A 26,629-nucleotide genomic window follows, 5' to 3' on the forward strand; every position below is an offset into this window, starting at 1 on the left:
GCAAGCAATGCAAAAAACAAAAATAAAATTGAAGATTTAAACTGCTTCTACCATCTATGACCTGGAGTTCACATTTGTACTCATTAAAATGGTGTCAAGAGGAGCCAAAAAGGAGAAAGGAAAAGAGTGGAGATAAATCTGTGACCTTAAAGGGAGTAGAAGAGGCGAGTGATCCATGAGGCTTCAGCAAGGAATTTGGGGCACCTGAGGAATGTTTGCAATTTTGACCTAAAATCTTGGCTTAACTAGGATATTACTTACTCTGTTCAGGGGCAGTAGGGGAGAATAAATATCCTGGAGGAGAAAATGAGGAATCATGGAGATGACCCCCAAGTTCCTGACAAGCAGTTAGACTGACTGGATGGTGGGGCTGTGACTCACTGAAATGAGGAAAGCAGGGGAAGGGCAGGCTAGAAGTGTGTGGAGCAGGAAGGATGGAAGAGTTCAGTTTTGGACATATGGAGTTTAAGGAATCTGAAGGGCAGGTATCTAAGTGGATATACATAAGAGGCAGTTGGAAAAATGGGCCTGGAGCTCAAGAGAGAAAAAAATGATCCAAAAATACAATTATATGTATAGGAAATTTATTGTGTGTCATTGAAGGGTTAACAATTATATATAACAATTATATATACGTATATGTGTGTGTGTGTGTGTGCATATATATGTAAATTCAATATAGATAATTTAGTTGTGAATGGATCAGTGGCTGTGCTCAAAAGTGTTTGGGGAGTATCACGAGGTTCAGAGACTTTTAGCCAGTTAATTTATCATGATTCTTATGGGATTTTTATCATCAATGAATCCAACATTATTGATTCTCCAAGGTTTCCTCATAGAGCAATTTTAATTGATACAGCCAGACACTATCCGACAGTTAAGAGCATTCTTAAAACTCTGGATGCCATGGCTTTTAATAAGTTTAATATTCTCCACTGACACATAGTTGAAGATGAGTCTTTCCCTTTTCAGAGCATCCCTGTTTCCCAAGTTAAGCAATAAAGGAAGCTATCCTTTTTCTCATGTTTATACACCAAATGATTATGAGGACCTCAAGTTATACCAGAGTTTGATGCCCCTGGATGTATGCAATCTTGCAGAACAGGTCAGAAAGACGTCCTTACTCCATGTTATAACACACAAAAGAAGTCTTGGATTTTTGGAGCTAGAAACCCTGTTACAGATACAACTTATGACTTCCTGTATAAACTTTTCAGAGAAATTAGTACCGTGTTTCCAGATCAGTTCATTCATTTGGGAGGAGATGAAGTGGAATTTAAACACTGGGCATCAAATCCAGAAATCCAAAATTTCATGAGGCAAAAAGGCTTTGGCACAGATTTTTAAAAACCAGAATTTTTCTATGTTCAGAAGCTTTTAGAAATTATTTCAACCACTAACAAGCGTTCCATAATCTGGCAAGAGGTTTTCGATGATGGCATGAAGCTTCAGCCAGACACAGTAGTTAAAAACGAAAAGGTGATAATTATCCCAGGGATCAACATCACGTCACGCAAGCTGGCTTCCCTGTAATCCTTGCTGCTCCTTGGTAAATTAGATTGGATTAGCTATGGATAAGATTGGAAAAAACACTGTGAAGTGGAGTCTCTTGATTTTTATGGTACTGAGGAACAGGAAAAAACTCCTCTTTGGTGGGGAAGCTTGTCTTTGGGGAGAATATGTGAATGCAACTCACATGTGCAACTCACTCCAAGCTTATGGCCTTGGGCAAGTGCTGTTGGTGAGCAACTGTGGAGTCACACAGAAGTCAAAGATCTGTACGATGCCTACAACAGACTAACAAGACACCACTGCAGAAGGGTCAGACATGGAATAGCTGCAGAAGTCTTTTTTACTGGATACTGTGGCCACAAGATCAAAATGCAAAAATGGGTCTTTTTTAAGATGATTGCATAACTACCTAGCTTTTATGGTGTGACTGTACAATTGTGGAAACCCTGAGACTGACTCTCCCTTTATCCAGTGTATGGACAGATGAGTAAGAAAATAAAGACATAAATAATAAGGGGGGAATGAGGGGTAGGGGATGTTTTGAGTGTTCTTTTTTATTTTTTTTTCTTTATTTTCTGGAGTAATGAAAATATTCAATACTTGATTGTGGTGATGAATGTACAATTGTATGTTGATACCGTGAACCATTGATTGTATACTTTGGATGATTATCTGGTATGTGAATATATCTCAATAAAATTGCATTTTTAAAAAAAGATGAGTCTTAAAGAAGAAAAGAAGGAGGGGGGAAAACAAAGCCACAACAATCTCTACTACAATCATCTTGGTTTTAAAATTATGTAAATTAAGATTTTTTAGTCTGATTTTGGAATAAAAGATATCTTTTTATTGATTGAAAAAAAAGTGTCACTTTCTCATTAATTTGGCTTTATAGTAAGCAAATGTTACAAATAGGAACTTGTAAAATAATTTTTTAAATAACAGTGCTCTGATAACTTATACTACGGATTTTACATGATATTGAATTTGAAAAAAAAATGGTTCTGTTATAAAAAAAGTTTGAAAACTGTTCTAGTCAAAGGTTATTAATATTGAAACAGAAACCTACTCAAGCTGGCCCTATAGAAATAATCACAATTATTGAATTAGTGTTACTGGAAAACACAAGTGATTCCACTTTGCCTGCTCAAAATGTCCTTAGCATGGCCTTCAAGGCCCGACAAGATCTTTTACCTTCATATCTTTCCGATTTCAAGTTCTACCACTCTCCTCCTGGCTTACTCTGCTCCAGCCACACTGAATGTTCATGCTGTTCCCAAAACACCACACTTCTCCCTGCCTCTGTGTTTTCTTTTGTATCTCCTTGGGACGCTCTTTTACCATTAATAACCATAGCCTACTTCCTCACTGCCTTCAATTATCAAATGTCACCTCAGAGATAAAACTCTGGTCAGCCAATTAAAATACCAGCATCCCCACATATATTTCTATTCCGTTACCCTTCTACATTTTTCTCAAAGCACTTATAATTCTATCTCTTGCCATATATATGTAGGTTTTCCTTTGTTCTTTCCTTCTTTCCCCCCTCACATCCTTTTTTCCCTCCTTTCTTTCCTTCAGTTTCCTTCTCTAAATTGTAAGCTCCGTGAAGGCAGAAACCTTATCTAACTTGTTTGTTTTGTACCCACAGAACCTAGATCAGTATTGATAGAGAGTAGAACCTCAATCATTATTTGTTGAATTAATGAATAAACAAATGAATGAATGGACAAGTAAGACATACAGCCAAGTTACAGAGGAAATGAAATTGCAAAATAAGAAATTCAGAAAACTTCTTTCACCCAATGAAGGGCCCTATGTCTTCTCCACACTAATTTTGCTTTGTCAGTTGCATCACCTGTTTCTTTCTCCAGACTTGCTTTTTCTGCTTACTAATCAATGTGTGCAAGCTGAAAATTAATCACCAGACTCAACATGACCTGAAGTTCAAGTGCTTGTCATTGTCTGGCTATTATTTGTCTCTTAATTCAAATTCTCTAATGAGATGGAGCACTGGGCTCAGCTCAAACTCAAGATTGGCTCCACCTTTGTCAAGTCCCCAACAGAGGTGGCAGAGGCTTGATGTCACCTGGAACCAACAGGGCATTCTAGACCCACCACTGCAGCAGATGCTGTCGAGAACACTGGCAGCAACTTAAAAAGGGGGTCAGGGAGGGGTTCTGCAGGCCCACATAGTGTCTGCTAACAAAACAGAAAAAACACCAAGCAAGATGATTTCAATATTCCCTTTTAACTTTAACATTTTCATATCATGATAGGGAAATTAAGTATATTTTAAGAAGTTTATTGCTTTGTTTCCTTTTTCAATTCTTTTTTTTTTTTTTTACTTTTTTTATTTTGAATTTTGCAATACTTTCAAACTTATAGGACAGTTACAAAAATAATACAAAACCTATACAAAGAACTTCAACAAATTCCTACCCCCACCCTCAAGGTTCCCAGATCCAAAAATGTTAACATTTTGCCAAATATGCTGTATTATTCTTTCTTTTCCTTCCCTCCCTCCCTCCCTCCATTCTTTCCTTCCCTCCTTCCTTCCTTCCTTCCTTCCTTCATTCCTTCCTATCTATCTAATCTATCTACCTAATCATTTATTAGTCCATTTTCAGAACACTTGAATATACGTTCTATACATCATGCTCCTTAAACACTTAATACTGCCATGTACATTTCATAAGAACAAGGATATTCACTTATGTAACCACCTTAAGTGCAGCTGTCAAATTCAAGGAATTTAACATTGGTATAAAATATACAGTCTATATTCTAATTTCTTTCATATGACCCAATTATGTCTCTTTGAGCCTTTTCTCCTCCCTTGTTAGATTCCATCCAGGATTGTGCATTGCATTCAATTGTTACTGTCTCTTTAGTTGCTCTTTCTTAATTATGGGAACATATATACAACATAAACTTTCCCATCTCAACCACTCCCAAGTATACCATCAAATGGGATTAATCGCATTCACAATATTGCAGTACCCTCAACACTTTCCATCACTAAAATTTCCTATCTCCCCAAACAGAAACCCTACACCCATTATGAATTAACTCCCAATTCCCCTTGCCTCCCCCCAACCCCAGCAGCCTGTCTTCTAATTTCTGTCTTTATGAACTTGCATATTCTCCAATATTTTCTTTATATTTACCATGGGGCTTAAATGTAGCATCCTAAGTCTACAACAATCGTGTTTTCTTTGGTACCAACTTAACTTCAATAGGACATACAAACCATGTTCCTATACCCATCTCCCCACCTTTATGTAGTTATTATCACAAATTACATGTTTTTATACAATATATGTCCCAAACCACTGATTTATCATTATGTTTTATGCATTTGTCTTTTAGATCCTATAGGAAGTAAAATTTGGAGCTCCAAATCAAAAATACAATAGTACTGGCATTTATATTTACCCATGTCATTACACTCAACAGGGATCTTTATTTCTTCATGCAGCTTAGATAGGTCATCCAATGTCCTTTCCTTTCAGTCTGTAGAAGTCTCTTTAGCATCTCCTGTTGGGCCAGTCTAGTGGTGATAAACTCCCTCATTTTTGAAAGACAAGTTTTGCCATATATAGAATTCTTGGTTGGCAATTTTTTTTAATCTCAGCACATTAAATATGCCATCCCACTGCCTTCTGGCCTTCAGGTTTTCTAATGAGAAATTGGCATTTAGTCTTGTTGAGTTTCCCCTGTAAGTGACACATTGCTTCTCTTTTGCTACTTTCAGAATTCGCTCTGTATCTTTGTCATTTGGCAGTTTGATTATAATAATCCATGGTGCAGATCTATTTGAGTTTATTCTGTTTGGAATTGAGTGTCTTGAATGTGTATAGTCTTGTCTTTCATTAAATTTGGGAAGTTGTCAGCCAATATTTCTTTGAATATCCTCTCTGCCCCTTTCTCTCTTTCTTCTCCTTCTGGGACTCCCACAATGTATCTACTGATCTGCTTGATGGTATCCTACAGGTTTTTCAGACTGTTCACTTTTCTTCATTCTTTCTTCTTTCTACTCCTCAGACAAAATGGTTTCAATTGTCTTATCTTCAAGTTCTCTAACTCTTTTTCCAGCTGCAATGTGCTATTGAACTCCTTTTAGGGAATTTGAAATTTCTGTTACTGTGGTCTCTAGCACTGTTTGGTTCCTTTTATAATTTCCATCTTCTATTGATATTCTAGTTGTGTTCATCTCTCATTTTCCTGGTTTCCTCTAATTCTTTGTCTATGTTTTCCTTTAGCTCTTTAAGGATATTTTGGACAATTTTTTAAAAGTCTTTGTCTGGTATGTCCCATCTCTGAGCCTTCTCATTAATGGTTTCTAATGCTTTAATCTTCTCCTTTACCTGGACCATTGCTTCTTGTTTCTTTGTATGTTTTATAATCTTTTGTTGAAACCTGGACATTTTGATATTTTAATGTATTATCACTGGAATTTAGACTCTGAGGCATCTGTTCCTTAAGCTTGTACCCAACTAGTGTGATGACAGAGTTTGCTTTGAACACCAGGAGATGAATAAGAATAAGAAGGAGAAAGGAAAAAAGAACACAGTTTCTCAGTTTTTGCAGATTGACCCTTGACAGTGCTCTCATTCAGGGCTTATCCATACAATGAGTTTAGAGAATATTTCCAGGCCAAAGCATAGGGGCTTCCCTTGATCCTTTCTGTATATGAATATTGTCTTTAGCATGTAGGTATGGCCCTGGGTATATCCCTATTTGCATGGATACAAATTCCCCCTCTTCCCTAGGAAACAGTTTCCTCACACTCCTATGCACTGCACTCCCTTACCCCAGGCAGCACAAGGTGTCTGCTTTCCCATATCTCTGTGAGCCACCTTCTCCACACAGAGCACATTCTGGGATGGTAAGTTCCTCGGGCCACCCACAGGACAGATTGGGCAGACATACAAACACCCAGTATGTGCAGGTGGGTTATTCTACTGTCTCACTATTGAAATCAGGAATCCACCCTGAAAGCACAGGCTGGCTCTGTGCTGAGCCAGTGAGGGGTTGAGAAGGAGCCAACCAACCAAGGAGCCATGAAATCCTACTGCTTTTGAGTAGCCTTTTTCTTGATTTAGCTTTCATTCTGTTGCTGCAGTCCTTTAACTGTTTTCTGGAGAAAACAGATGTTTCTGCCAATTCTTGATGTTGTTCAATGCTTCTGGGGGTGTGGAGGGAAGATGGAGCATGAAGCATATCACTATTCCATCTTGATCAGGGCCAGCTCCATTTCTTTTTACTTTTTACATTTAGAATTCTTTCCATTGCAAGGCAGCGAAACCACCATTCAAATTTGCTTAAGCAAAAGAATGAAATCTACAGGCTCACTTAATTTAACAAGGCATGATTATTCTGGATTTAGGCATGGATTGATCAACAGCTTGAATAATTTTACCCGAGAGTTGTTATTTTTTTCTCCACCATCTCTCAGTGCCAAGCCCTCAATGTTGGCCCCATGATCATGACTTCAAAATTGCTGCCAGAATCTCCCATGGATAAATCCTCATAAATCCAAGTAGTTCTCAAAACTCCAATGAACTAACTTAGGTCATACTTGAATCAATTACAAGTGTTAGAAGAATGTGATATGCTGACTGGCTTGGGCTTTGATCAGATGTTCTACCCCGAGAACTAGGAACATAGTCAACTCTACCAGGTCAACATGAGGTGACAGTGAGGGAAGAGTTAGTTCTACCAACATAAAACCTGGGTGCATAAGAGCAACACAACAAATATCAACCATACTTGACATAGTATTCAGCTATGATGCCCAGAAATAATTTCATACACCAAGGCAAAATATACTCTTCTAATTTTTCTCTGTAAACCTTACATGAACATATATCAACTACCAAAAACAAACCACTTTTTCACATGGCTTGTGGGTGAAACATTATATACTTTTTAATCATGTTACACACTTTACTTTTAGCTGAATGACTATCTCTACCAATGAACCCTCGGTAAAGCACCCACAAGACCCTACTCTCCAGACATGTACATAAGGAGGGGAAAAGAATATTTAATCAATTAATATTTGTTGGTTAAGGCTTTGATATTTGCAAAGTCTGAGCACATCTGCATGAAACTCTAAAATAAAATTAGGAAAGTGATCAAGAATAAGCCCTGATGAAAAGAAGCCAACTGGACCCAAAGAATGGATTTTTTTCTTAAACAGTATGAAATTTCAAATAACATTCATCTCTCCATTTTGCAAAAACAGTTTTTCAATTCATTCCAACCACCATCAACCAAACAAATAGCTCCATTTTACAGACTAAAAGACCAAATAATTGGTGAATTCTCTCAATATGCAATAGATTGTCTGGGAATCTTATGGAACTATGCTTGAAGAGACAGAAATTTCAAAACCCAATTGATTTTGTGTTATGACTACTTTTTAATCTCTTCAAAAAGCAGGAAGCAATTGTTATGTACAGAGTAAATGGGACAGAGTCCAAGTTTTAAACTTTGGACTCTGGCATCAGACTACCTGGGTTCAAATCCTGTATCGCTACTTACTCATTGTGCCTCAGTTTCCTCATCAAAAGTGAAGATAAAAATAGTAGCTGTCTTATGAGATGCCCCATATTGAGTGAATCCATGTGAAGCCTTTAGAAGCTCCTGGCACCTTGTTCAGGCTCAATGAGTGTTAGCTATAATCACCACTTTTTATTTTTCTCCTTCTCTCCCTTTTTTCCTTTCATTTTGCCCCTTAGTATTAAGAAATGCTGTTAAATTATTTTATAGACCCTTCACTTCTGTATAATGCATATTGCAAACTGATCCAGCCATGACTGATACGTAATCACAAGATCCCTTTGACAAAGATGGAGTATCTGACACGTTTCTAAACACAGTGTCAAATTGTTTGTCATTGTTGAGGAGTGGGAAGCTTCTCTTTTAAAAGACTCCCAAGTTTAAAGTCAACTTGATTAATATCCAGAGCAGACAGACCAGTTTACACAGTCAGAGACACTAAGGTCAGCCTGGATGATGGAAGAGCATGCTCATTCCTGGGCCTGTAGTAACACATACTTACATCCCTACCAAGTCCAGGCACCTCAGGCTTCTCAAAAAGAGGTGTGCCCATGAGACTGTAAGGATTTGAACTTTACAAATGAGCATCATGTAGTCATAAGCACCAGATGAGTCACAGCCTATTTTATGAGTGTAGCTCATCTTCAAAGGAAAACTAAACTGACCATAAACAACAGATTATGGAACATAAGCTCTACCAAAGTCTCCTTGTAAAAAAATACAATAAAAATAAATACAGTTATTGCCTAAAATTCAAAGTCTCACCCAGATTTATTGTGAGTTAGATGCGTCATTGCTCATCTTCTCTATTTGGATAATAGATATACCACAGAACTGAGATTCTTTCTAAAATGTTGATAAAGCTATTTGTGCTAATGAACATCATCACTTACAGGAGACAACCTCAACACAACACAGAACAAGAGAATTTGAAAACATCTTCATTTTTACTGTGTTTTCCAATTCTCATTTGACTATTAGGAATCTTGTTGACACCGAACAATTTCATAAGAATAAAGAATAGTCAGTTCTTAGAAATATCACCCTGAACATGAAATCTGACATGACCCCAATAATATCCATACGAATTTAGAGTTACCGAAGTGCAGAACATTTATAAGATAAAAACAGTATTAGATTTCCCTAGGGTTCTCAAATGTCATAGAAATTAGAAAAATTTACATCATTCACTGAATTTTCATTTCCATACATCCCTTAGGTGTTCTTTTCAGCTCTCAGCAAAGAGTGCAGATACATCATAAAAAAAAGAATCCAAATTTCAAATGTAGTTTTTTTTAATAAATGTATGGCCCACACTGAATTTTCTGGAACTAGACATGAAGGTCATTTCCATGGCAAATATAAATGATGTTTTTGCTAGCTCTCAGAAAATATGAAATCAAATAGCACATATTGTTCTAGAATATCTATTACTTCCTCAGCACCATCAAAGTTCTGTAGGGAATTTAGAATGAGCAGGAGAGGCAGTCTGTGCAGCCTAGGAGCTTACATTTCAGTGGGAAAATAATACTATGTGCAAACAGCATCAAACAGTGTAAGACAGGCAATAATTTAGTGGGCTTTTTTGGTAGAAATTATTATCAAGGTTTAGAGGAAAAGGAGAAGAACAAGGGCATAAATTCAGCAAACTTTCGCAAAACGGTATGGAGAAATAACTCTTGAACTGAACTTTAAAAGACCCAGAGGAAAGGTGAACAATGAATGAAGTCTCTTGGTATGGATGCCAGTGGGTTATTTAAGAGATTGGTCTAACAATAATAACATCATTAAGAAATGTGTATAGAGGAGAACCTAAGATGGCAGCTAGGTGAGACAGGGCAAAAAAACACCTCCATGAAAAATACTAGATAAAAAACAGAAAGAGACCCAGAACACCAGTTTCAGTGATGCACCAGCTGGACAAGGTCTGCTAAAACCACAGGGATTGAGCACTTGGTGAAACCGGGAGTCTGCATTCTGAAACAAGTGAGTGAACCGGCTGAAAGTCCCGCGGCCGCGCTGTGGTGTGGGGAAACCAGGGGTTGGCATTTAGAGATGGACCAGTTCTTTTAAGAAAAAAAAAAAAAAAAAACCCAGGAGAGGCTGCAGTTACGACGGTGAGAACCGCGCAGTGAAGTATGGCAGGAGTGGGCTGTGCCAAACTCTCAGTGTCTGGTGTGGAGGATAGACCGCTGCTGATTCCCTCAGGGCCAGGGGGCCAGAGAGGAGAGCCAAAAGGAGAAAGAAACCATGCTGCTTGCAGTTGGCTCCCTGGCGGGCTGGAGATACTCCTGCCCAGGGCTGTACCCACAGCCCAGAGCTGCACCAGGAAGCACACGCCACAATATCGGCCGTGAATAGTGGCCTTGGGTGCATACACAGCTAGTTTGTCCCGGAGCTGGGAAGGTGGAGCTGTGCGGAAAGGGGAGTGGGTTGAGACGACCCACTCAGCCATCTTTGCATCATGCTGGGAGCTCCCCTGCATGGCCCAGTGGCCTGGGGCTTCCCTTGAGGGATGGTGCACACTTGTGATGTAGCATAGCCTTCCCTCAGCAGAGGTTCTGGAATCACAGCTGAGAAAGGGGCCCACTCGGAAAACCCAGGGACGCTACGTCAATGCTGGAGACTTGTGGGTCAGCAGCAGAGAACATCTGGGGCAAAACTGAAATGAAGGCTTAGACTCTTACAACAACCTTGAATCTATGGGAACACCTGGGTTGTTTGAATATTAAAGCTGCCCTGCCTCCCTAACCACCCAGACACGCGCCCCACATTCAGGGCGGACAGCACCAAAAACACACCCAAACTGAGTTCACCAATTGAACCCCACAAGAATCATTTCCCTACACACCACAAAGACAAAGTTGAGGAGAAATGACTTGCAGGGAATAGGTGACTTGTGGACGCCATCTGCTGGTTAGAGAAAGTGTACACCACAAAGTTGTAGTTCTGAAAAATTAGACTGGCATTTTTTACAACTTGAAAGAACCCTATCAAGCAAAGCAAACGCCAAGAGGCCAAAAACAACAGAAAATCTTAATGCATATGATAAAACCAGTCAATATGGAGAACCCAATCCCAAACACCGAAATCAAAATAATCAGAAGAGACACAGTACTTGGCACAATTAATCAAAGGACTACAATCAAAGAACAAGAGCATGGCACAGGGTATAAAGAACATGAAGAAGAACATGGCACAGGATATAAAGGGCATAAAGAAGACCCTAGAAGAGCATAAAGAAGAAATTGCAAGAGTAAATTTAAAAATAGAAGATCTCATAGAAATAAAAGAAACTGTTGGCCAAATTAAAAAGACTCTGGATACTCATAATACAAGATTAGAGGAATTTGAACAACGACTCAGTGTCCTAGAGGACCACAGAACAGAAAATGAAAGAATAAAAGAAAGAATGGAGAAAAAAATTGAAAAATTAAAAATGGATCTCAGGGATACCATAGATAAAATAAAACATCCAAATTTAAGACTCATTGGTGTCCCAGAAGGGGAAGAGAAGGGTAAAGATCTAGAAAGAGTATTCAAAGAAATTGTTGGGGAAAACTTCCCAAACCTTCTACACAACATAAACACACAAAGCACAAATGCCCAGCAAACTCCAAATAGAATAAATCCAAATAAACCCACTCCGAGACATATTCTGATCAGACTCTCAAATACTGAAGAGAAGGAGCAAGTTCTGAAAGCAGCAAGAGAAAAGAAATTCACCACATACAAAGGAAACAACATAAGACTAAGTAGTGACTACTCAGCGGCCACCATGGAGGCAAGAAGGCAGTGGCGTGACATATTTAAAATTCTGAGAGAGAAAAATTTCCAACCAAGAATACTTTATCCAGCAAAACTCTCCTTCAAATTTGAGGGAGAGCTTAAATTTTTCACAGACAAACAAATGCTGAGAGATTTTGCCAATGAAAGACCTGCCCTACTTCAGATACTAAAGGGAGCCCTACCAACAGAGAAACAAAGAAAGGAGAAAGAGACATAGAGAATTTTAACAGACATATATAGAACCTTACATCCCAAATCACTAGGACATGCATTTTTCTCTAGTGATCACGGATCTTTCTCCAGAATTGACCATATGCTGGCACATAAAACAAGCCTCAATAAACTAAAAAAAAAAAAAAAAAACACAATTGAATATATTCAAAGCACATATTCTGACCACAATGGAATACAGATAGAAGTCAATAATTTTTCATTTGTAACTCCACTATTTACTTCCTACATGATATAAAATACACAAAATCTAATAGCAAATCAGTGGTTTTGGACTCAATGTAAAATATGTAATTTTTGAGAAGAACTATATAAAGGTGGGGGAATGGAGGAGGAGTATAGGAACATAGTTTACGTGTCCTATTGAAGTTAAGTTGGTATCAAAGAAAAACAAGATTGTTATGGATTTAAGAGGTTAATTTTAAGCCCCACAGTAAACACAAAGAAATTATCAGAGAATATGACCATAGAGATGAAAAGTAGAGTATGGGTTAAGAGAAATGGGGGAAGGGGCAATGGGGAGTTAAGAAATGAGTGTAGTGTTGCTGTTTGAGGTGAAGGGAAATTTCTAGTAATGGATGGTGGGAAGGTGATAGCATTACAAAATTCTAAATGTGATTAATCCCACTAATGGAATGCTAGGGAGGGGGTGGAATTGGAAGATTTAGGCTGTATATATGTTTCCACAATTGAGAAAAAAAAGACAGTCTATATAGATGACAATTGAATGCCAAGGATGATCCTGGATGGGATCTGAGGATGGAGGACAGGAGGCTCAAAGGGACACAGTTGGTACATAAGAAAAAAAAAAAGAAAATATAGAATGGAAGCTTTGTATCAATGTTGAATTTCTTGAACTTCTTAGCTGTGCTTAATGGGACTGCATAAAAGAATGTTCTTGTTCATAGGAAATGTATATGTGAATTATATTGTTTGTTCAAGGATGTGTACAGCTTGCTCTCATATGTTCAGAAGACAGAGCGATGGATGATGGAAGATAGGGAGGGAGGGAGGAAGGGAAAGAAAGAAATAGTGATGTGACAGGATGTTAAAGTTGGTGGATCGGGGTATCAGGGGAGGGGGGTCAGGGTATGCTGGAGTTCTGTGTATGGGCTTTGTACTGTTTTTGCAACTGTTCCTATAACTTTGAATTTATTTCAAAATAAAATTTTAAAAAAATAAAGATTAAAAAAAAATGTGTACAGAATAAAGAGCCAACTCAGAAAAATCCCCAGGTTTCCTTGATAAAACAAACCACATGAATCATGGGTGTGATGGTTAGGTTCATGTGTCAAATTGGCCAGGTAATGGTCCCCAGTTGTCTGGTCAAGCAAACACTGGCCTAACCATTACTGCAAGGACATTTCATGGCTGATTAATAAACCAGAAGTCTGGTTTATTAAATCATGAGTCAATTAATTGCATCTGTAGCTGATTACATCTACCATCAACTAAGGGAGTGTATCCTGCAATGAGAGAATATAATTGGCTGGATTTATTTAATCCAATCAGTAGAGGACTTTTAAGGGAGAAGAGAGAACTTTCACTTCTTCAGCTAGTCAGCCTTTCCTGGGGAGTTCACTGAAGACCCTCACTGGGGTTGCCAGCTCTCTGCCTGCCCTACGGAATTTGGGCCCCTGCATCCCCACGATTGTGTGAGATCTTTCATAAATCTCATATTTACAGATATCTCCTGTTGGTTCTGTTTCCCTATAGAACCCTAACTAATACAATGGGTAACTCTAGGATTTCAAAGCTGGGTAACCTAGAGAAGATCTTTATCAGAGACAGGGCAATTAGAAAACAGAGTTCAAAGGCAAGAGAAGTTCTATTTAAAAAATGTTGCAGTTGAGGTGACAGCAAGACGGTCTCGTTGATATATGGTACACAAAGGAAGGGGATACTAGAGAATAGAGTCTGCAAGAGAGAACTGGGAATCCATAGGCTGTGAATTACCACAGCACTTTAATTCTTCCTGTGCAGCCTACACAATAGTGTTTAGTATCTATCCCCTACAATAAGCAGTATTAGAATGCCTTCTTTTTTATGAGATGCATCCCATCCCTCTGGAATTATTATCCTTTTGTATACATCAGGAATTATTCAACTATAATGGGTCATAGCCAATGGAATCATATTTTCAAAATGTCCCTCTTTCCCAGTACCATGGAGTTCATTAATATCATGCATTATATATGCCATGTTCTATTTTTTTTTTCTATGATGTTAGGCATTCATTCTACTATAGGCTGACCTAGTGGGAGTCTGAAGCATTAATATTTGACGTACACTATTATTCCATGTAAGTCTTTTGAAGTATAAAAAAGCTATAATGATTTTTTAGCTTTTTCTCATGTCCCTAAGCCCTATTATAATATCCCTGTAATTCAAATCTAGACTCTGCCCCCCAAAATGTATAAGGAATAGTTTAAAATTATACCATACTTTCCAAACCTGGCCAAATTATTTGAATTTTCATTAGATGCCCACAAGAATAAGAGATGGTTGCCTGAGACGGGTAAAACTGAGACTAAGAGATTTAGGGGGAGAGGGCCAGGGAATCTGAAAGGAATGTTATACATGTGAACAATAAGTTAGGCATTTTGGCAAATAGCATTACCCCACATACTGTCTCATGGAATCTAAGACCTCCGCGTAAGGGTTCCTTAGAGACCATCTAGTGGTCATGTTTCTTAGGAGAGATTATGGCTTGGGCAGTGCAGGGAGAGTCAGTGGAATCTCATTCTTGCACTGTTCTGCACCCATTTGGGGCATTAATTTTGGCTTTGTATTTTGAGTATTTGTAAAAATTAACATTTAAATCAAACAAAGCTCTGGTTACTAAGTTTGACTACTATTTTTCCCTAGAGAAACATTGAAAGATTATTAAAAAGAAAATGGTCCCCCAAATAGCAACAGAATCGCTAAGACCATTTTTACCTCCTAATAGCTAACATTCCTAGATGGCCTTTGAAGAACTCTAGCTACAAATGAACAAATGGAAGTCAGCCCTATCTCTAGCTCCCTGATTACCTGGCTAGGCCTCTGTCTCTCTGTCTGTAGTGCTAGATCCTTTTAAGTCCATATCCAGCCCCATTGTATAATTCCATGCACAGTCTCAGATCGTCTCAATACACCTGTCCAAAGGGCTCATGATAGAAGATTCCTGATTCAATTTACAGCCAAGATTACAACTGGGCAATTGTTTGGGAATATGAGTTGCCATTAGTAGCTTGATGATAATTCTTTAAACTTAAGAAGAACCTGCTATCTGAGCACTTAGTTAACATTTGATCAATTAATGTGCATGGTACAATGATCCATGAAAACAAGGTGAATACTAATCTTTCAGAATGAAAAAAAAAAAGATAAGAAAATGTATCTGCTAACCTACAGATGACAATTTTGATCAATAGTAAAATCTTATGTAGACCCAGAAGAAATTCACTGTCATACATTTTAATTCCACCCTAAGTCAGGCAATTTGCTTCAATATCCACAACTGTGTCACTGAATATAGCTTCCAGGTTTCCAGACTATTTGTTTGCATTTAGAAGAGAAACAAACTGGGAATATATGCGACTATTCAAGCCCTAGAAGATTTTTTTTACAGAGCTAAAAACATTTTGTAATTGTTAAATAAATTCCTTTCTGCCCCACCCCATACACTCATATGTTGTCAAAAAATACAAATATGTGGAGAGAGAGCCAATCATCCTGATCTTTTTGTTTGTTTGTCTTATTACCTAGAAAACCAGATCACCACCACTGAAATGTATTCTTCCCTGTGTCAGATCAAATAAACAACTGAAAATGAGATTCGGTATCTCCCCCCTCATCAGTGATCCCCAATGGTAAGAGACCCATCTCCAGCTGCTGAACATGTCACATCTCTGTGGAGCACGCTGGGTGGCAGCTGCCCCGTGGAAATGGCAATGAGTCATAGGAGGAAGGGAAACTCCATGTCGACACATGCTGAAAGAGCAGCCTGAAGTCCTGTCCACACTGGTAACAACACTGACTGTGCTGGAAAAGGTTTTTACCACACCCTTGCAGTTAGCCCTGCCTCTACCTGGTATGGTCAGTTTCTATCTGCTTGTACTCTAACCCAGAAAGCAAGCTGCTTCCAGATCCTAGTTGCTTCCCTAGGATTCTGGGATGTTTTGTGGCATTTCTTCACCAGGCTAGGTGGAATGGCCACAGGGCTGTCCTTATACATCAGTTTTTAGTTCAGCTCAGGGAGTCTCTCCTCAACAATGCACTTCGCACGTTTTCCTGACTGGTGTCGTCTCATGAATGGAGCTTTTCAATTGCTAAGACCCCCTCATCTCTCCACACCTAAGTTAGGGACAGGTGGATTTAAATAATGAGTCTTCCCAACAAATTCATCCTTATTTAATACTGAGCAACAAGCAATAATGTAGACAGCACATGCAGGCTCAGAACCAGTATCTGACAAAGACAAGCTTGCTCCAGCTCAACCCAGATGATGATAAACACGGGCTTCAACATTTCAGACTCCTGAATCTGGAAAACAACTCAGCTGAAATTTATATACAGTGCATCATGTGAGGCTTGGCTAAAAGCAAAGCTGTCCTTGGAAAAAGATAGACAACTTTAAACATGGCTAATTTAAAACCCTGAATCAAAAATAAATCAGCTCTCTGATCTTGGAGGAGCAGCCTGGGAAACAGGAGGTCCGCCCAGCCCACCCAGAGGAGGAGCCTCCCTCCCTCCCGGCCAAGAACAGAGCCCCGGGGCGGCCGTGAGGACTCCTCGTGAGCCTTTTCTGGATGGGGAGAGGCAGTCTCCAGCCCTTGAAAAAGACATTAATCACAGTTGGTCCATTGTACCTGAGAAAAAATAGCTATCTGTGGAATCTGGTTTTTTGTGTGTGTTTCAAACTGGAGAAGGCTTTTATGATGTCTCTTGATGAAATATAACCACCCTCTCATTCTAAGCAGCCTCTAAATTCTTAAATGTGTATAAATGGAAAACATGCTGTGGGTCTTTACTCCACTGAGCAGCAAGAAATAAATCAGAATCCCCTCCTCACACCCCCACCCAGTCTCTCCCCTGATACCTCACAGATGTGCAGTGTTAGAGGGAAGAACAGAAATGCTGTATAAAATTAATATGTGAAAACTGCTTTATTTACCGTAAATGCCTAGCCTGGGGCTTTCTTTACAGTGCCCTGTCAAGATATTAAACTGAGTTTTTGTCTTCTGCCTACCAAAAAGTTCCCCCTTTGTTTCTGCCAGAGGGGCTGGTCTCCATTTTCCACATAGACGAAGTGATCGGTGACTGTGTGGTGTTCGCCGTCTAAAGTGTGGTGGCTACAAGTTAGTGGTAAACAAAACATTTCATCCATAATGTATAAAATGCATAAATCACTTTACAATCCTGCTGGGTTCAATGTCCTAAATAAATATCTGTCATTACTATAATTGATGTTAAACTAGAAGCTGGAGACCCAAAAGATGAATACAAATGCTAGAACTTGCCTCCATGGTTCATTCATATCTAAAAATATGTAGAAGATATACCACAGAGCTCTGAAAGGCTTTTAACCGATTTTAATAGCAGTCATTACATTAGAAAATGAGACTTCCCCTTGTAACAGAGATGAACTGGGAAGAAACAAAGGAGGAGAGGTAACTAGTGCAGCACCCCGGTGCCCTGCCAGAATTACTGCTCATCATTCTTGCTTTCAGCAGTTAGCCGGCTCCTTTTGTCAAAGACTACCACCATCTAATGAAACAATTAGGGCTTGACAGTTTAAATATGCTATTTTGTTCTTTTCAAGTGTAAGTGCCAGCCACAAAGACAAACTATACTCACCACCTTCCTATCAGTAGAGCCATTGTTATCCCAGATAGAATGCCCTAAAAATAAAATCCATTTTGTATGTGAAGCTTCATCAAGTCAGGTCATGTCTGCTCCTCAGGGCAGACTGCAATGTACTAATTTCATTATGCTATTTTTAAATGTGGCCTCCTTGGGTTTCTAGTGTGTCCTACATAGCGCAACAAGGCCCTTAGTTAATGTGCAGTGCTCTCTTGCTAATCACCTCTGCCCACCATGCCCTCAACCCTAACCTCAACCACCTCTCCAGGCCTGTGTGGGTAATAAGAAATAGGCACACTGACGATGGATGTGTTCACACTTAGATGAACATCACCTACTGGGCATTCTCCAACACATGGCTATTAGAAGATCAAATTGGCATCAGTTTCTTGAATTCATTATAAAGTTACTCTGGCTTTAAAAAAAAGAAAAAAAAAAATCCACAAACGAGTGAATGGCTTTCTAAGATATCATTTGAAACTCTCCCTGAATCTCTGTGTGCCTATTTCTGTTTTGTCTGTTGTAGAAAATTTATTTTTTTTCAATTGTAAAATGAACACAGACTCGTAGAATATGTAAAGAGCATAGAGGAACGTATCATTCATTATTCTAGTCATCACTGCTAGTAGTAACTAAGAGAAATCCAACTCAAATTTGATATGCAGAAAAGGAATAGATTGGTTATATATCCAGAGGTAGAAGTGGCTTTAGGTACAGCTGAATTTATGGGCTCATACAATGCCACAAGAACCCAGTTTCTCTCTCCTAGTCTCTCAGGTCTACCTTTCGCTGTGTCATACTCCATCTCAGGAAGTTTCTCTCATCCTGGAGGCCCAGGAAAGCTCCAGGTTTATAGCTTACCAACTAAGTAACCCTAATGAAATGACATCTCCTTCATTCCAATTGTTCCAGCCAAAGTTCCAGAACTGAGTCTCATTAGCGTGGCTTGCATTCCATTTCCATCCCTGAACCCAGTACTCGCTAGATGTATGGAAATCTCTGATTGAGCATGTTTGTTTCAAATGCCCACCTGTGGAGCCAGAAGTAAAGATCAGTCCCAGATTAACTACATGGACTGAGAAAGAGGAGGTGATGATTTCCCAAAAGAACACCACAGCCTACCATATTAAGAAGAAGGAGTGAGCAACAAGAGATATCTATAGCAGAGAACTATGGCCTCACAACCTAAAAATGATAATCGCCCTTTTTTCTTTCATTTTACTTGTTTAGGTAAGAATCAAAGATACTAGAAGAAAAGGAAGGTCTATAAATAATTTTTGAAATCTTTGATGAATTTGTAATAATTGGAACAGTAAAATATTTCCCACACCAAGATTCAGAACCTGTCAGAAGATAATGTGGGGAATAATAAGGAAATCCTGCAGATACATATAGAGAGAAAAATAAATATATATGTGAAGTCATTGGGAAAATGTACACAAATTCCAGTCACCAACTGCACACTCTCATTTCAATCTGCCATCCACTGTCTTCTGACACCTATTGTTTCTGATGAGGAGTTAGTTGTTAATCTTATTGGAGTTCTCTTGTCCGTGATGAATCATTTTTCTTTTACGAATTTCCAGATGTTCTCTTGATCAATGGCTTTCAATATTTCGTTATGGTTTAGGTGTATATCTCTTTGTGTTTATCCTACTTGTAGTTTGTTGAGCTTCTTGGATGTGTAGATTGTTTTACATCACATTTGAGGTTTTTAGCCATTGTTTCTTTGAATATTTGTTCTGCCCCTTTCTAGCTCTCTTCTTTGGGTATTCCCATTATGCATATGTAGGTGCATTTATGGTGTCACATATGGTATGCTGATTTTTTCCTCTGTACACTCAAATCTACTGTTGAGCCCTATAATGAATTTTTCACTTCAGTTATTGTACTATTCAACTTCAGAATTTCTATTTGGTTCTTTTTTTATAATTTCTATTTAGTTATTGATATTCTCTATTTTATAAGCATTGTCATCATACTTTCCTTTAATTCTTTAGATATCATTTCCTTTAGTTCTTTGAACATGTTTTTTAATAGCTGTTTTGAAGTCCTTGTCTGCTAAGTCCAATATCCAGTCTCCTCAAAGGCAGTTTCTATTGCCTGCTATTTTTCCTGTATATGTGTTATACTTTCCTGTTTCTTCACATGTTTTGTAACTTTTTGTTGAAAACTGGATATTTTAGATAGCATATTGCAGTAACTCTGGATACTGATATCCCCCTGGGGGTTAATGCTGCTATTGCTTTCTTGATTGTTTGTTTCTTTACTGACTTGGCTAAACTAACTCTGTGAAGTCTATCCCCCCTGTAGTGTACAGCCCCTGCTTAGATTTTTCTTCCTTGTTTTATCTTTTAGCCTGGCTACCCAAGGGTCGCCCTGAGCCTGAATAAGTCAACTTATTAGTCAAAGGTTATGCTTAGTTGGTTAGATATTTTTCCATTTACCATTGATGTATGTGGGAGTTGGAGCCTGCTGTCACAATTCTGGGAGTTTAAGTTTTTTGCCCTACATTTGGCCAGAGACCTGGCTTGGAATTTTCCCAATCCAATCACTCCTGAGAGGGTGCAGCCTTTGGCATGCACAGTGTCTTCCAGGCTACCAAGGATGCATGTGATTTTATTTTTAACTCTTGCTTCCTAGGAGTAGCCCCTGGGCCAGAGTAACTTCTTGTTCAGCCAGTGTTTGATCAGAGGTTATGTGCCAATGAGGCTTCTGCTCTGGGTTGATGGAGGTATGTACAACTTTGGGGATGATTTCAAGTCTGCCCCACTGATTGCTCCTGAGTAGGTACATCCCAGCACATGACACACAGCCCTTTCGACCCCCAGAGTCGACTGTGATCCCAGGACAGTCACTCTTCGCTGTCACTTTCTATGGTTCTCTAGGCTACACTTCTGGCTGTTCAACCATCTCATTAATTGCCTTCCATATCTTGGAGCTTCCACCACCCTCTTAATTGCTCTTTACCAAGATTTCTACTGTGTTCAAATAACACCCCTAGGCCTGGAATTCTCCAAACTCTGTACCAGTCAGTCTCCTCAGGAAGCACTGTTTACAGCATGCCTTTCCCCCAGGGCTAAGTCTTTATATCACTGCACTGGAGAGGAGATAGTGGCCCATCTCTCCAGAAGCGACACCCCTGCTCTACAAGTGGGCATTGGAATGGGGGACGGTAGCTCTTGGTCTTCGCAGCTTGCCCCTCCCAGTGCGGAGCCTCCATGCCATGCGTGAGCTGTGGCAAGGCAATTGGGAGCCTCGTATTCTTGGCCTGCCTCACCTGGGGTAGAGCGTCTGCCTTATGGGTGGAGGCTGGTGGGCAAAGGGAACTTTAGTCCTTTTAGTCACCCCTACCCAGAATGGAGTTTCTGCAAAACAGGATTGAGAGGTGAAAACATAGCCCTAGGCTGGGAACTTGGTGGAGAGGGAGCCCCGGTCTTCCTAGCTGCATCTATCCACAGTAGAGCACCTGGAATGAAGTATTTATAACATGGAGCTGGGGTCAGGGGGACAGAGTCGTGGCCCAAATGGCACAGACTCTCACTGTTCTTACTGATATTTAGTAGATTTTCTCAAATGAATGTTCCTCCATTTGCTGTATGGCCTTGGGGCATTTCTAGAGCTTTTAAATTATTCAGTTTTTAAAACAATTTTCATCAGTTAAATGGCTATTTGCTAGAAAAAGGGAGCACTGGGCTCCTCACTTAGCCATTCTAGAAGTCCCTCTACATTCACATTTAACTATTCATTGCTCTTAGTTACAAATTCATAGATCAGAAGCTATTCAAAATTTAAAAAGTTATTTTGTCTATTCTCTCTGCCTTTGGGCAGGATAATACCTTAGCCAGCCCAGATAGATGAGAATCTATACTGGTTTTGAAAACCTCCAGAGGAAAAAAATTCACAGACTTCTTTAATAACCTAAATCAGTGCTTAACAATTCTCACTGCCACGAATTCCTTCCTTGTATATAAACTAATGCCCACATGCTACAGTTTAAAGGCCCTTCCTCTTCATCCTTACTGGAGGAGATAGAGAAAAGCTGGTCACCAGACAACATACATCTTCTGGGGGAGACAATCTCTAGCCTCTTTTGAATGTAAATCCTCCTATGGCCCTGTCATTGGAATAAACGATCTTAATATTTCCTCATACTGTTGGACAAGCTTTGTGCTCTCTTCCAAACTCTTCTTGCTATTGCCATTCCCCTCTTCAGACTTGAAATGTTTCTCAAAGTGAGGTCCAGGCACTCTGCACATAATGTTCATTGGCGCATTTGTTAAATATGCAGATTCCTGGGCCTCACCTTAGATTTAGTGAAGCATAATCCTGGCTATCATAATCTGGGAATCAGCATGTTTAGCAAATATCCCAGGTGATTCTGATGCACTGAAGTTTATGATCCTCTAGGCTAATTAAAGCTTTTCTCTACCATTGGATCGTGGTTGCAACACTTGACCTGCACGATAGAATCACCTAAGAGCTTTTAAAAATCCTAATGCCCAAGATGCACCCCAGTCTGATTAAATCAGAATCCTTGTGACCCCGGCCAGCAGTATTTTTAAGGTCCCGTGAGTTCCAAGTGCATCCAAAATAGTCATTTTCTTCAAGGTGAGAACTGATATTAGCATTTATATCTTGACCCTTATTAGCACAGAGACTAATGGAGAAGTCACTCAGTCAATGTTGGTTAACCAAGTGAATTAATCTTAAGTTTTATCCCTAGATCCATGCTCATCCTATGTTCCAATTCCTCCCATTTATATCATGGGGTATTTAATTGTCAGGATGAAATAACTTTTCTCAGAGGGAAGATCAATCTTTTTCTTACTGTTTGTTTTGGAGGAGGGAGAGGTGAAGACTTCCAGCTCGGAAATGTATAAAATTAGAGATGCTGAGAGACATTTCTATGAAGACTCCTGATAGGCATTGTGGGACTAGAAATGTAGATGCTGAGAGTTAAAATCTTCATTCGAATGATGGCAAAACTCCTTTCACTCACTACCTCAGACACACTCAGCCTACTCTGTCTTTCTGTCCAACATCCCCCCAGGACAATCTGTAAGTTCCGCAGACACCACTTGAAGTGCCCCACCTTTTGCTCATACCACACGCCCCTCTCCCTGCACCTGAGGCTTCCCCAGTGATACAGAGATAAGGGATACTACAGGGCCCTGGGTGCTCACATATGGCTAACTCTAAAATGTGAGAAAGTTGATACTCAAGGGCCAAACCTCTTACCAATGGGAGACTCGAGCATTTGTCCTCTTTTCTCCACACCCTTCTTTCTCCCAACACCACCATGGACTGTTTTGGCAAAGATGTTAAAAAGTTTCTAGAGGACAGTTCTGAGGGAACCAGCAATCATTTGCCCTCAGTAGGGACCAACTCAGTAATGCTTCCTTGGATTGCTCTCCCTCCTTCCCTGCTTCACTACCCTGTCCCTTATTCTTGATCCCAAGGATCACACTCCCTCATAAGAATGGCATACTCACACTTTGTCTTCTGGGGAACCCAATTTAAGGAGATGGAATCAGTGGTATGTCATTCATTTTCATATCCTTATTATCTTAGTACCGGGTACAAAGTAGACACTCAATAAATATAAACTGACTTGAACATGGAGCAGAAAAATGGATAGAGGAAGGATTGCACCAAAGCTATACATGCTAATAGAGTGTTTGGTGAAAGAATGGCCAAAAAATTGTGACTTAATTTCCCTAATTGTCAGACATGGGACCTGGGGCATATCAGCAACCTTTTGGATATTCAATTTTTTTACTTATAAAATGGATTTCCAAGTTGTACCTGAGGCCCAAATGATAAAATACATATGGCAGTGTCCTGCAAATTATAAAAACAGAGAAGGGTTAGATTATTGCTTTAGTGTCACAGGCATATGTGATAGCTTTTTTCCCCCAGATTTTGAAGGTATTTCATATCTTTGTGTTTGACACACACTTGAAAGAATTTAGAATAGTTGTATGAGAATGGGATGATCATAATCAATAATTGTGAGTAATTACCTGAGATGAACATTTTCCTTTTTGTTTCAAGATATATTTAATTTTCATTTAGGAAGAGAGGAGAAACACCTAACAAAAAATATCAAGACATGCAAGATATTGTCTTTTTTTATCCCTTTTTTTTTAGTTTTAACCCTAAAATTTTTAAGTAATAAATAGTCCTCCAAAAGATGACTCTCTTAAATGACAAAGACTGAATCTTTGCAATCCCATGACCTAGCATATAGCTTGCATTAGTTTGTATTTAGAATATGAGTTAATGAATAAATCGGTTGAAAAGTTATGCTATATTTGCTGACTCTTACCAAATGTTTTTTGCAATCAGAGACTGTGCTGATTTGGATGTATTATGGCCCCCAAAACGCCATTATCTTTGATGGAATCTTGTGAATCTCAAATGCAGCCTTTCTTGTTCTATAGGGCTGCTTCAATTTTAATATAATAGTAATGGAGGAAAAACCTAACTTTTTTTAGCTTTCACTGATAAAGTTATATGTTTGATAAAGTTATATGTTCTCCTTAAATCTGTCCTAGAGGGCCTCCAGCTGTTGCTGCCTCCCTTCATGCAGCTAAGAGAGGACAAAACACCCCAAGAGCAACATTTGGGAGAATGCCATTTTGAAATGTAACCTGGGAGCAAGCAGCTGCCAGCCACGAGCCTTACAAGCTAACAGAGGTTTTCCAGACTCCAATGGCCATCCTTCAGTGAAGGCACTCCCTTACCTTGGACACTTTATGGCCTTAAGACTATAACTTTGTAAACAAATAAACCCTCTTTATAAAAGCCAATCCGGGGCAAGATGGCAGACTGGTGAGCTGTATGTTTTAGTTACTCCTCCAGGAAAGTAGGTAAAAAGCCAGGAACTGCGTGGACTGGACACCACAGAGCAATCTGTCTTTGGGCATACTTCATACAACACTCATGAAAACGTGGAACTGCTGAGATCAGCGAAATCTGTAAGTTTTTGCAGCCAGGGGACCCGCGCGCCTCCCTGCCAGGCTCAGTCCCGGGGGAGGAGGGGCTGTCATCTCCAGGAAGGAGAAGGGAGAATTGCAGTGGCTGCTCTTATCGGAAACTCATTCTACTGATTCAAACTCCAACCATAGATAGACTGAGACAAGACACCAGAGACTCTGAGAGCAGCCAGCCCAGCAGAGAGGAGACAGGCATAGAAAAAAAACAACACGAAAAACTCCAAAATAAAAGCAGAGGATTTTTGGAGTTCTGGTGAACACAGAAAGGGGAAGGGCGGAGATCAGGCCTTGAGGCGCATATGCAAATCCCGAAGCAAGGCTGATCTCTCTGCCCTGTGCACCTTTCCTTAATGGCCCTGGTTGCTTTGTCTATTAGCATTTCAATAACCCATTAGATCTCTGAGGAGGGCCGTTTTTTTTTTTTTTTTTTTTTTTTTAAATCCTTTTTGCTTTTTCTAAAACAATTACTCTAAGAAGCTCAATACACAAAGCTTCAAAGAATTGAAATTTGGGCACCTTAAATCAAGAGCAGAACTAAGAGAGCTCTGAGACAAAAGGCAATAATCCAGTGGCTGAGAAAATTCACTAAACAACACAACTTCCCAAGAAAAGGGGGGTGTCCGCTCACAGCCACCATCCTGGTGGACAGGAAACACTCCTGCCCATCGCCAGCCCCATAGCCCAGAGCTGCCCCAGACAACCCAGTGTGACGGAAGTGCTTCAAATAACAGGCACACACCACAAAACTGGGCGTGGACATTAGCCTTCCCTGCAACCTCAGCTGAATGTCCCAGAGCTGGGAAGGAGGAGCAGTGTGAATTAACAGAGCCCCATTCAGCCATCATTTGAGCAGACTGGGAGCCTCCCAACACAGCCCAGCAGCCCAGAACTGCCCTGGGGGGACGGCACTCACCTGTGACATAGCACAGTCATCCCTCAACAGAGGACCCGGGGTGCACAGCCTGGAAGAGGGGCCCACTTGCAAGTCTCAGGAGCCATACGCCAATACCAAAGACTTGTGGGTCAGTGGCAGAGACAAACTGTGGCAGGACTGAACTGAAGGATTAGACTATTGCAGTAGCTTTAAAACTCTAGGATCATCAGGGAGATTTGATTGTTAGGGCCACCCCCCCTCCCCGACTGCCCAGAAACACGCCCCACATACAGGGCAGGCAACACCAACTATACACGCAAGCTTGGTACACCAATTGGGCCCCACAAGACTCACTCCCCCACTCACCAAAAAGGCTAAGCAGGGGAGATCTGGCTTGTGGAGAACAGGTGGCTCGTGGACGCCACCTGCTGGTTAGTTAGAGAAAGTGTACTCCACGAAGCTGTAGATCTGATAAATTAGAGATAAGGACTTCAACTGGTCTACAAACCCTAAAAGAACCCTATCAAGTTCAGCAAATGCCACGAGGCCAAAAATAACAGAAAATTTTAAACATATGAAAAAACCAGACGATATGGATAACCCAAGCCCAAGCACCCAAATCAAAAGACCAGAAGAGACACACCTACAGCAGCTACTCAAAGAACTAAAGATGAACAATGAGACCATAGTACGGGATATGAAGGAAATCAAGAAGACCCTAGAAGAGCATAAAGAAGACATTGCAAGACTAAACAAAAAAATGGATGATCTTATGGAAATTAAAGAAACTGTTGACCAAATTAAA

At 39.8% G+C, this 26,629-nt stretch overlaps 1 pseudogene; it reads left to right on the top strand.

Moving 5' to 3' along the window:
* Positions 1-690: 690 nt before the first annotated feature.
* LOC119507686 overlaps positions 691-26,629 on the top strand; it is a 52,331-nt pseudogene continuing 26,392 nt past the window's right edge.

Source organism: Choloepus didactylus, chromosome 13 (genome assembly GCF_015220235.1).
Source record: "Choloepus didactylus isolate mChoDid1 chromosome 13, mChoDid1.pri, whole genome shotgun sequence".
NCBI lineage: Eukaryota > Metazoa > Chordata > Mammalia > Pilosa > Megalonychidae > Choloepus > Choloepus didactylus.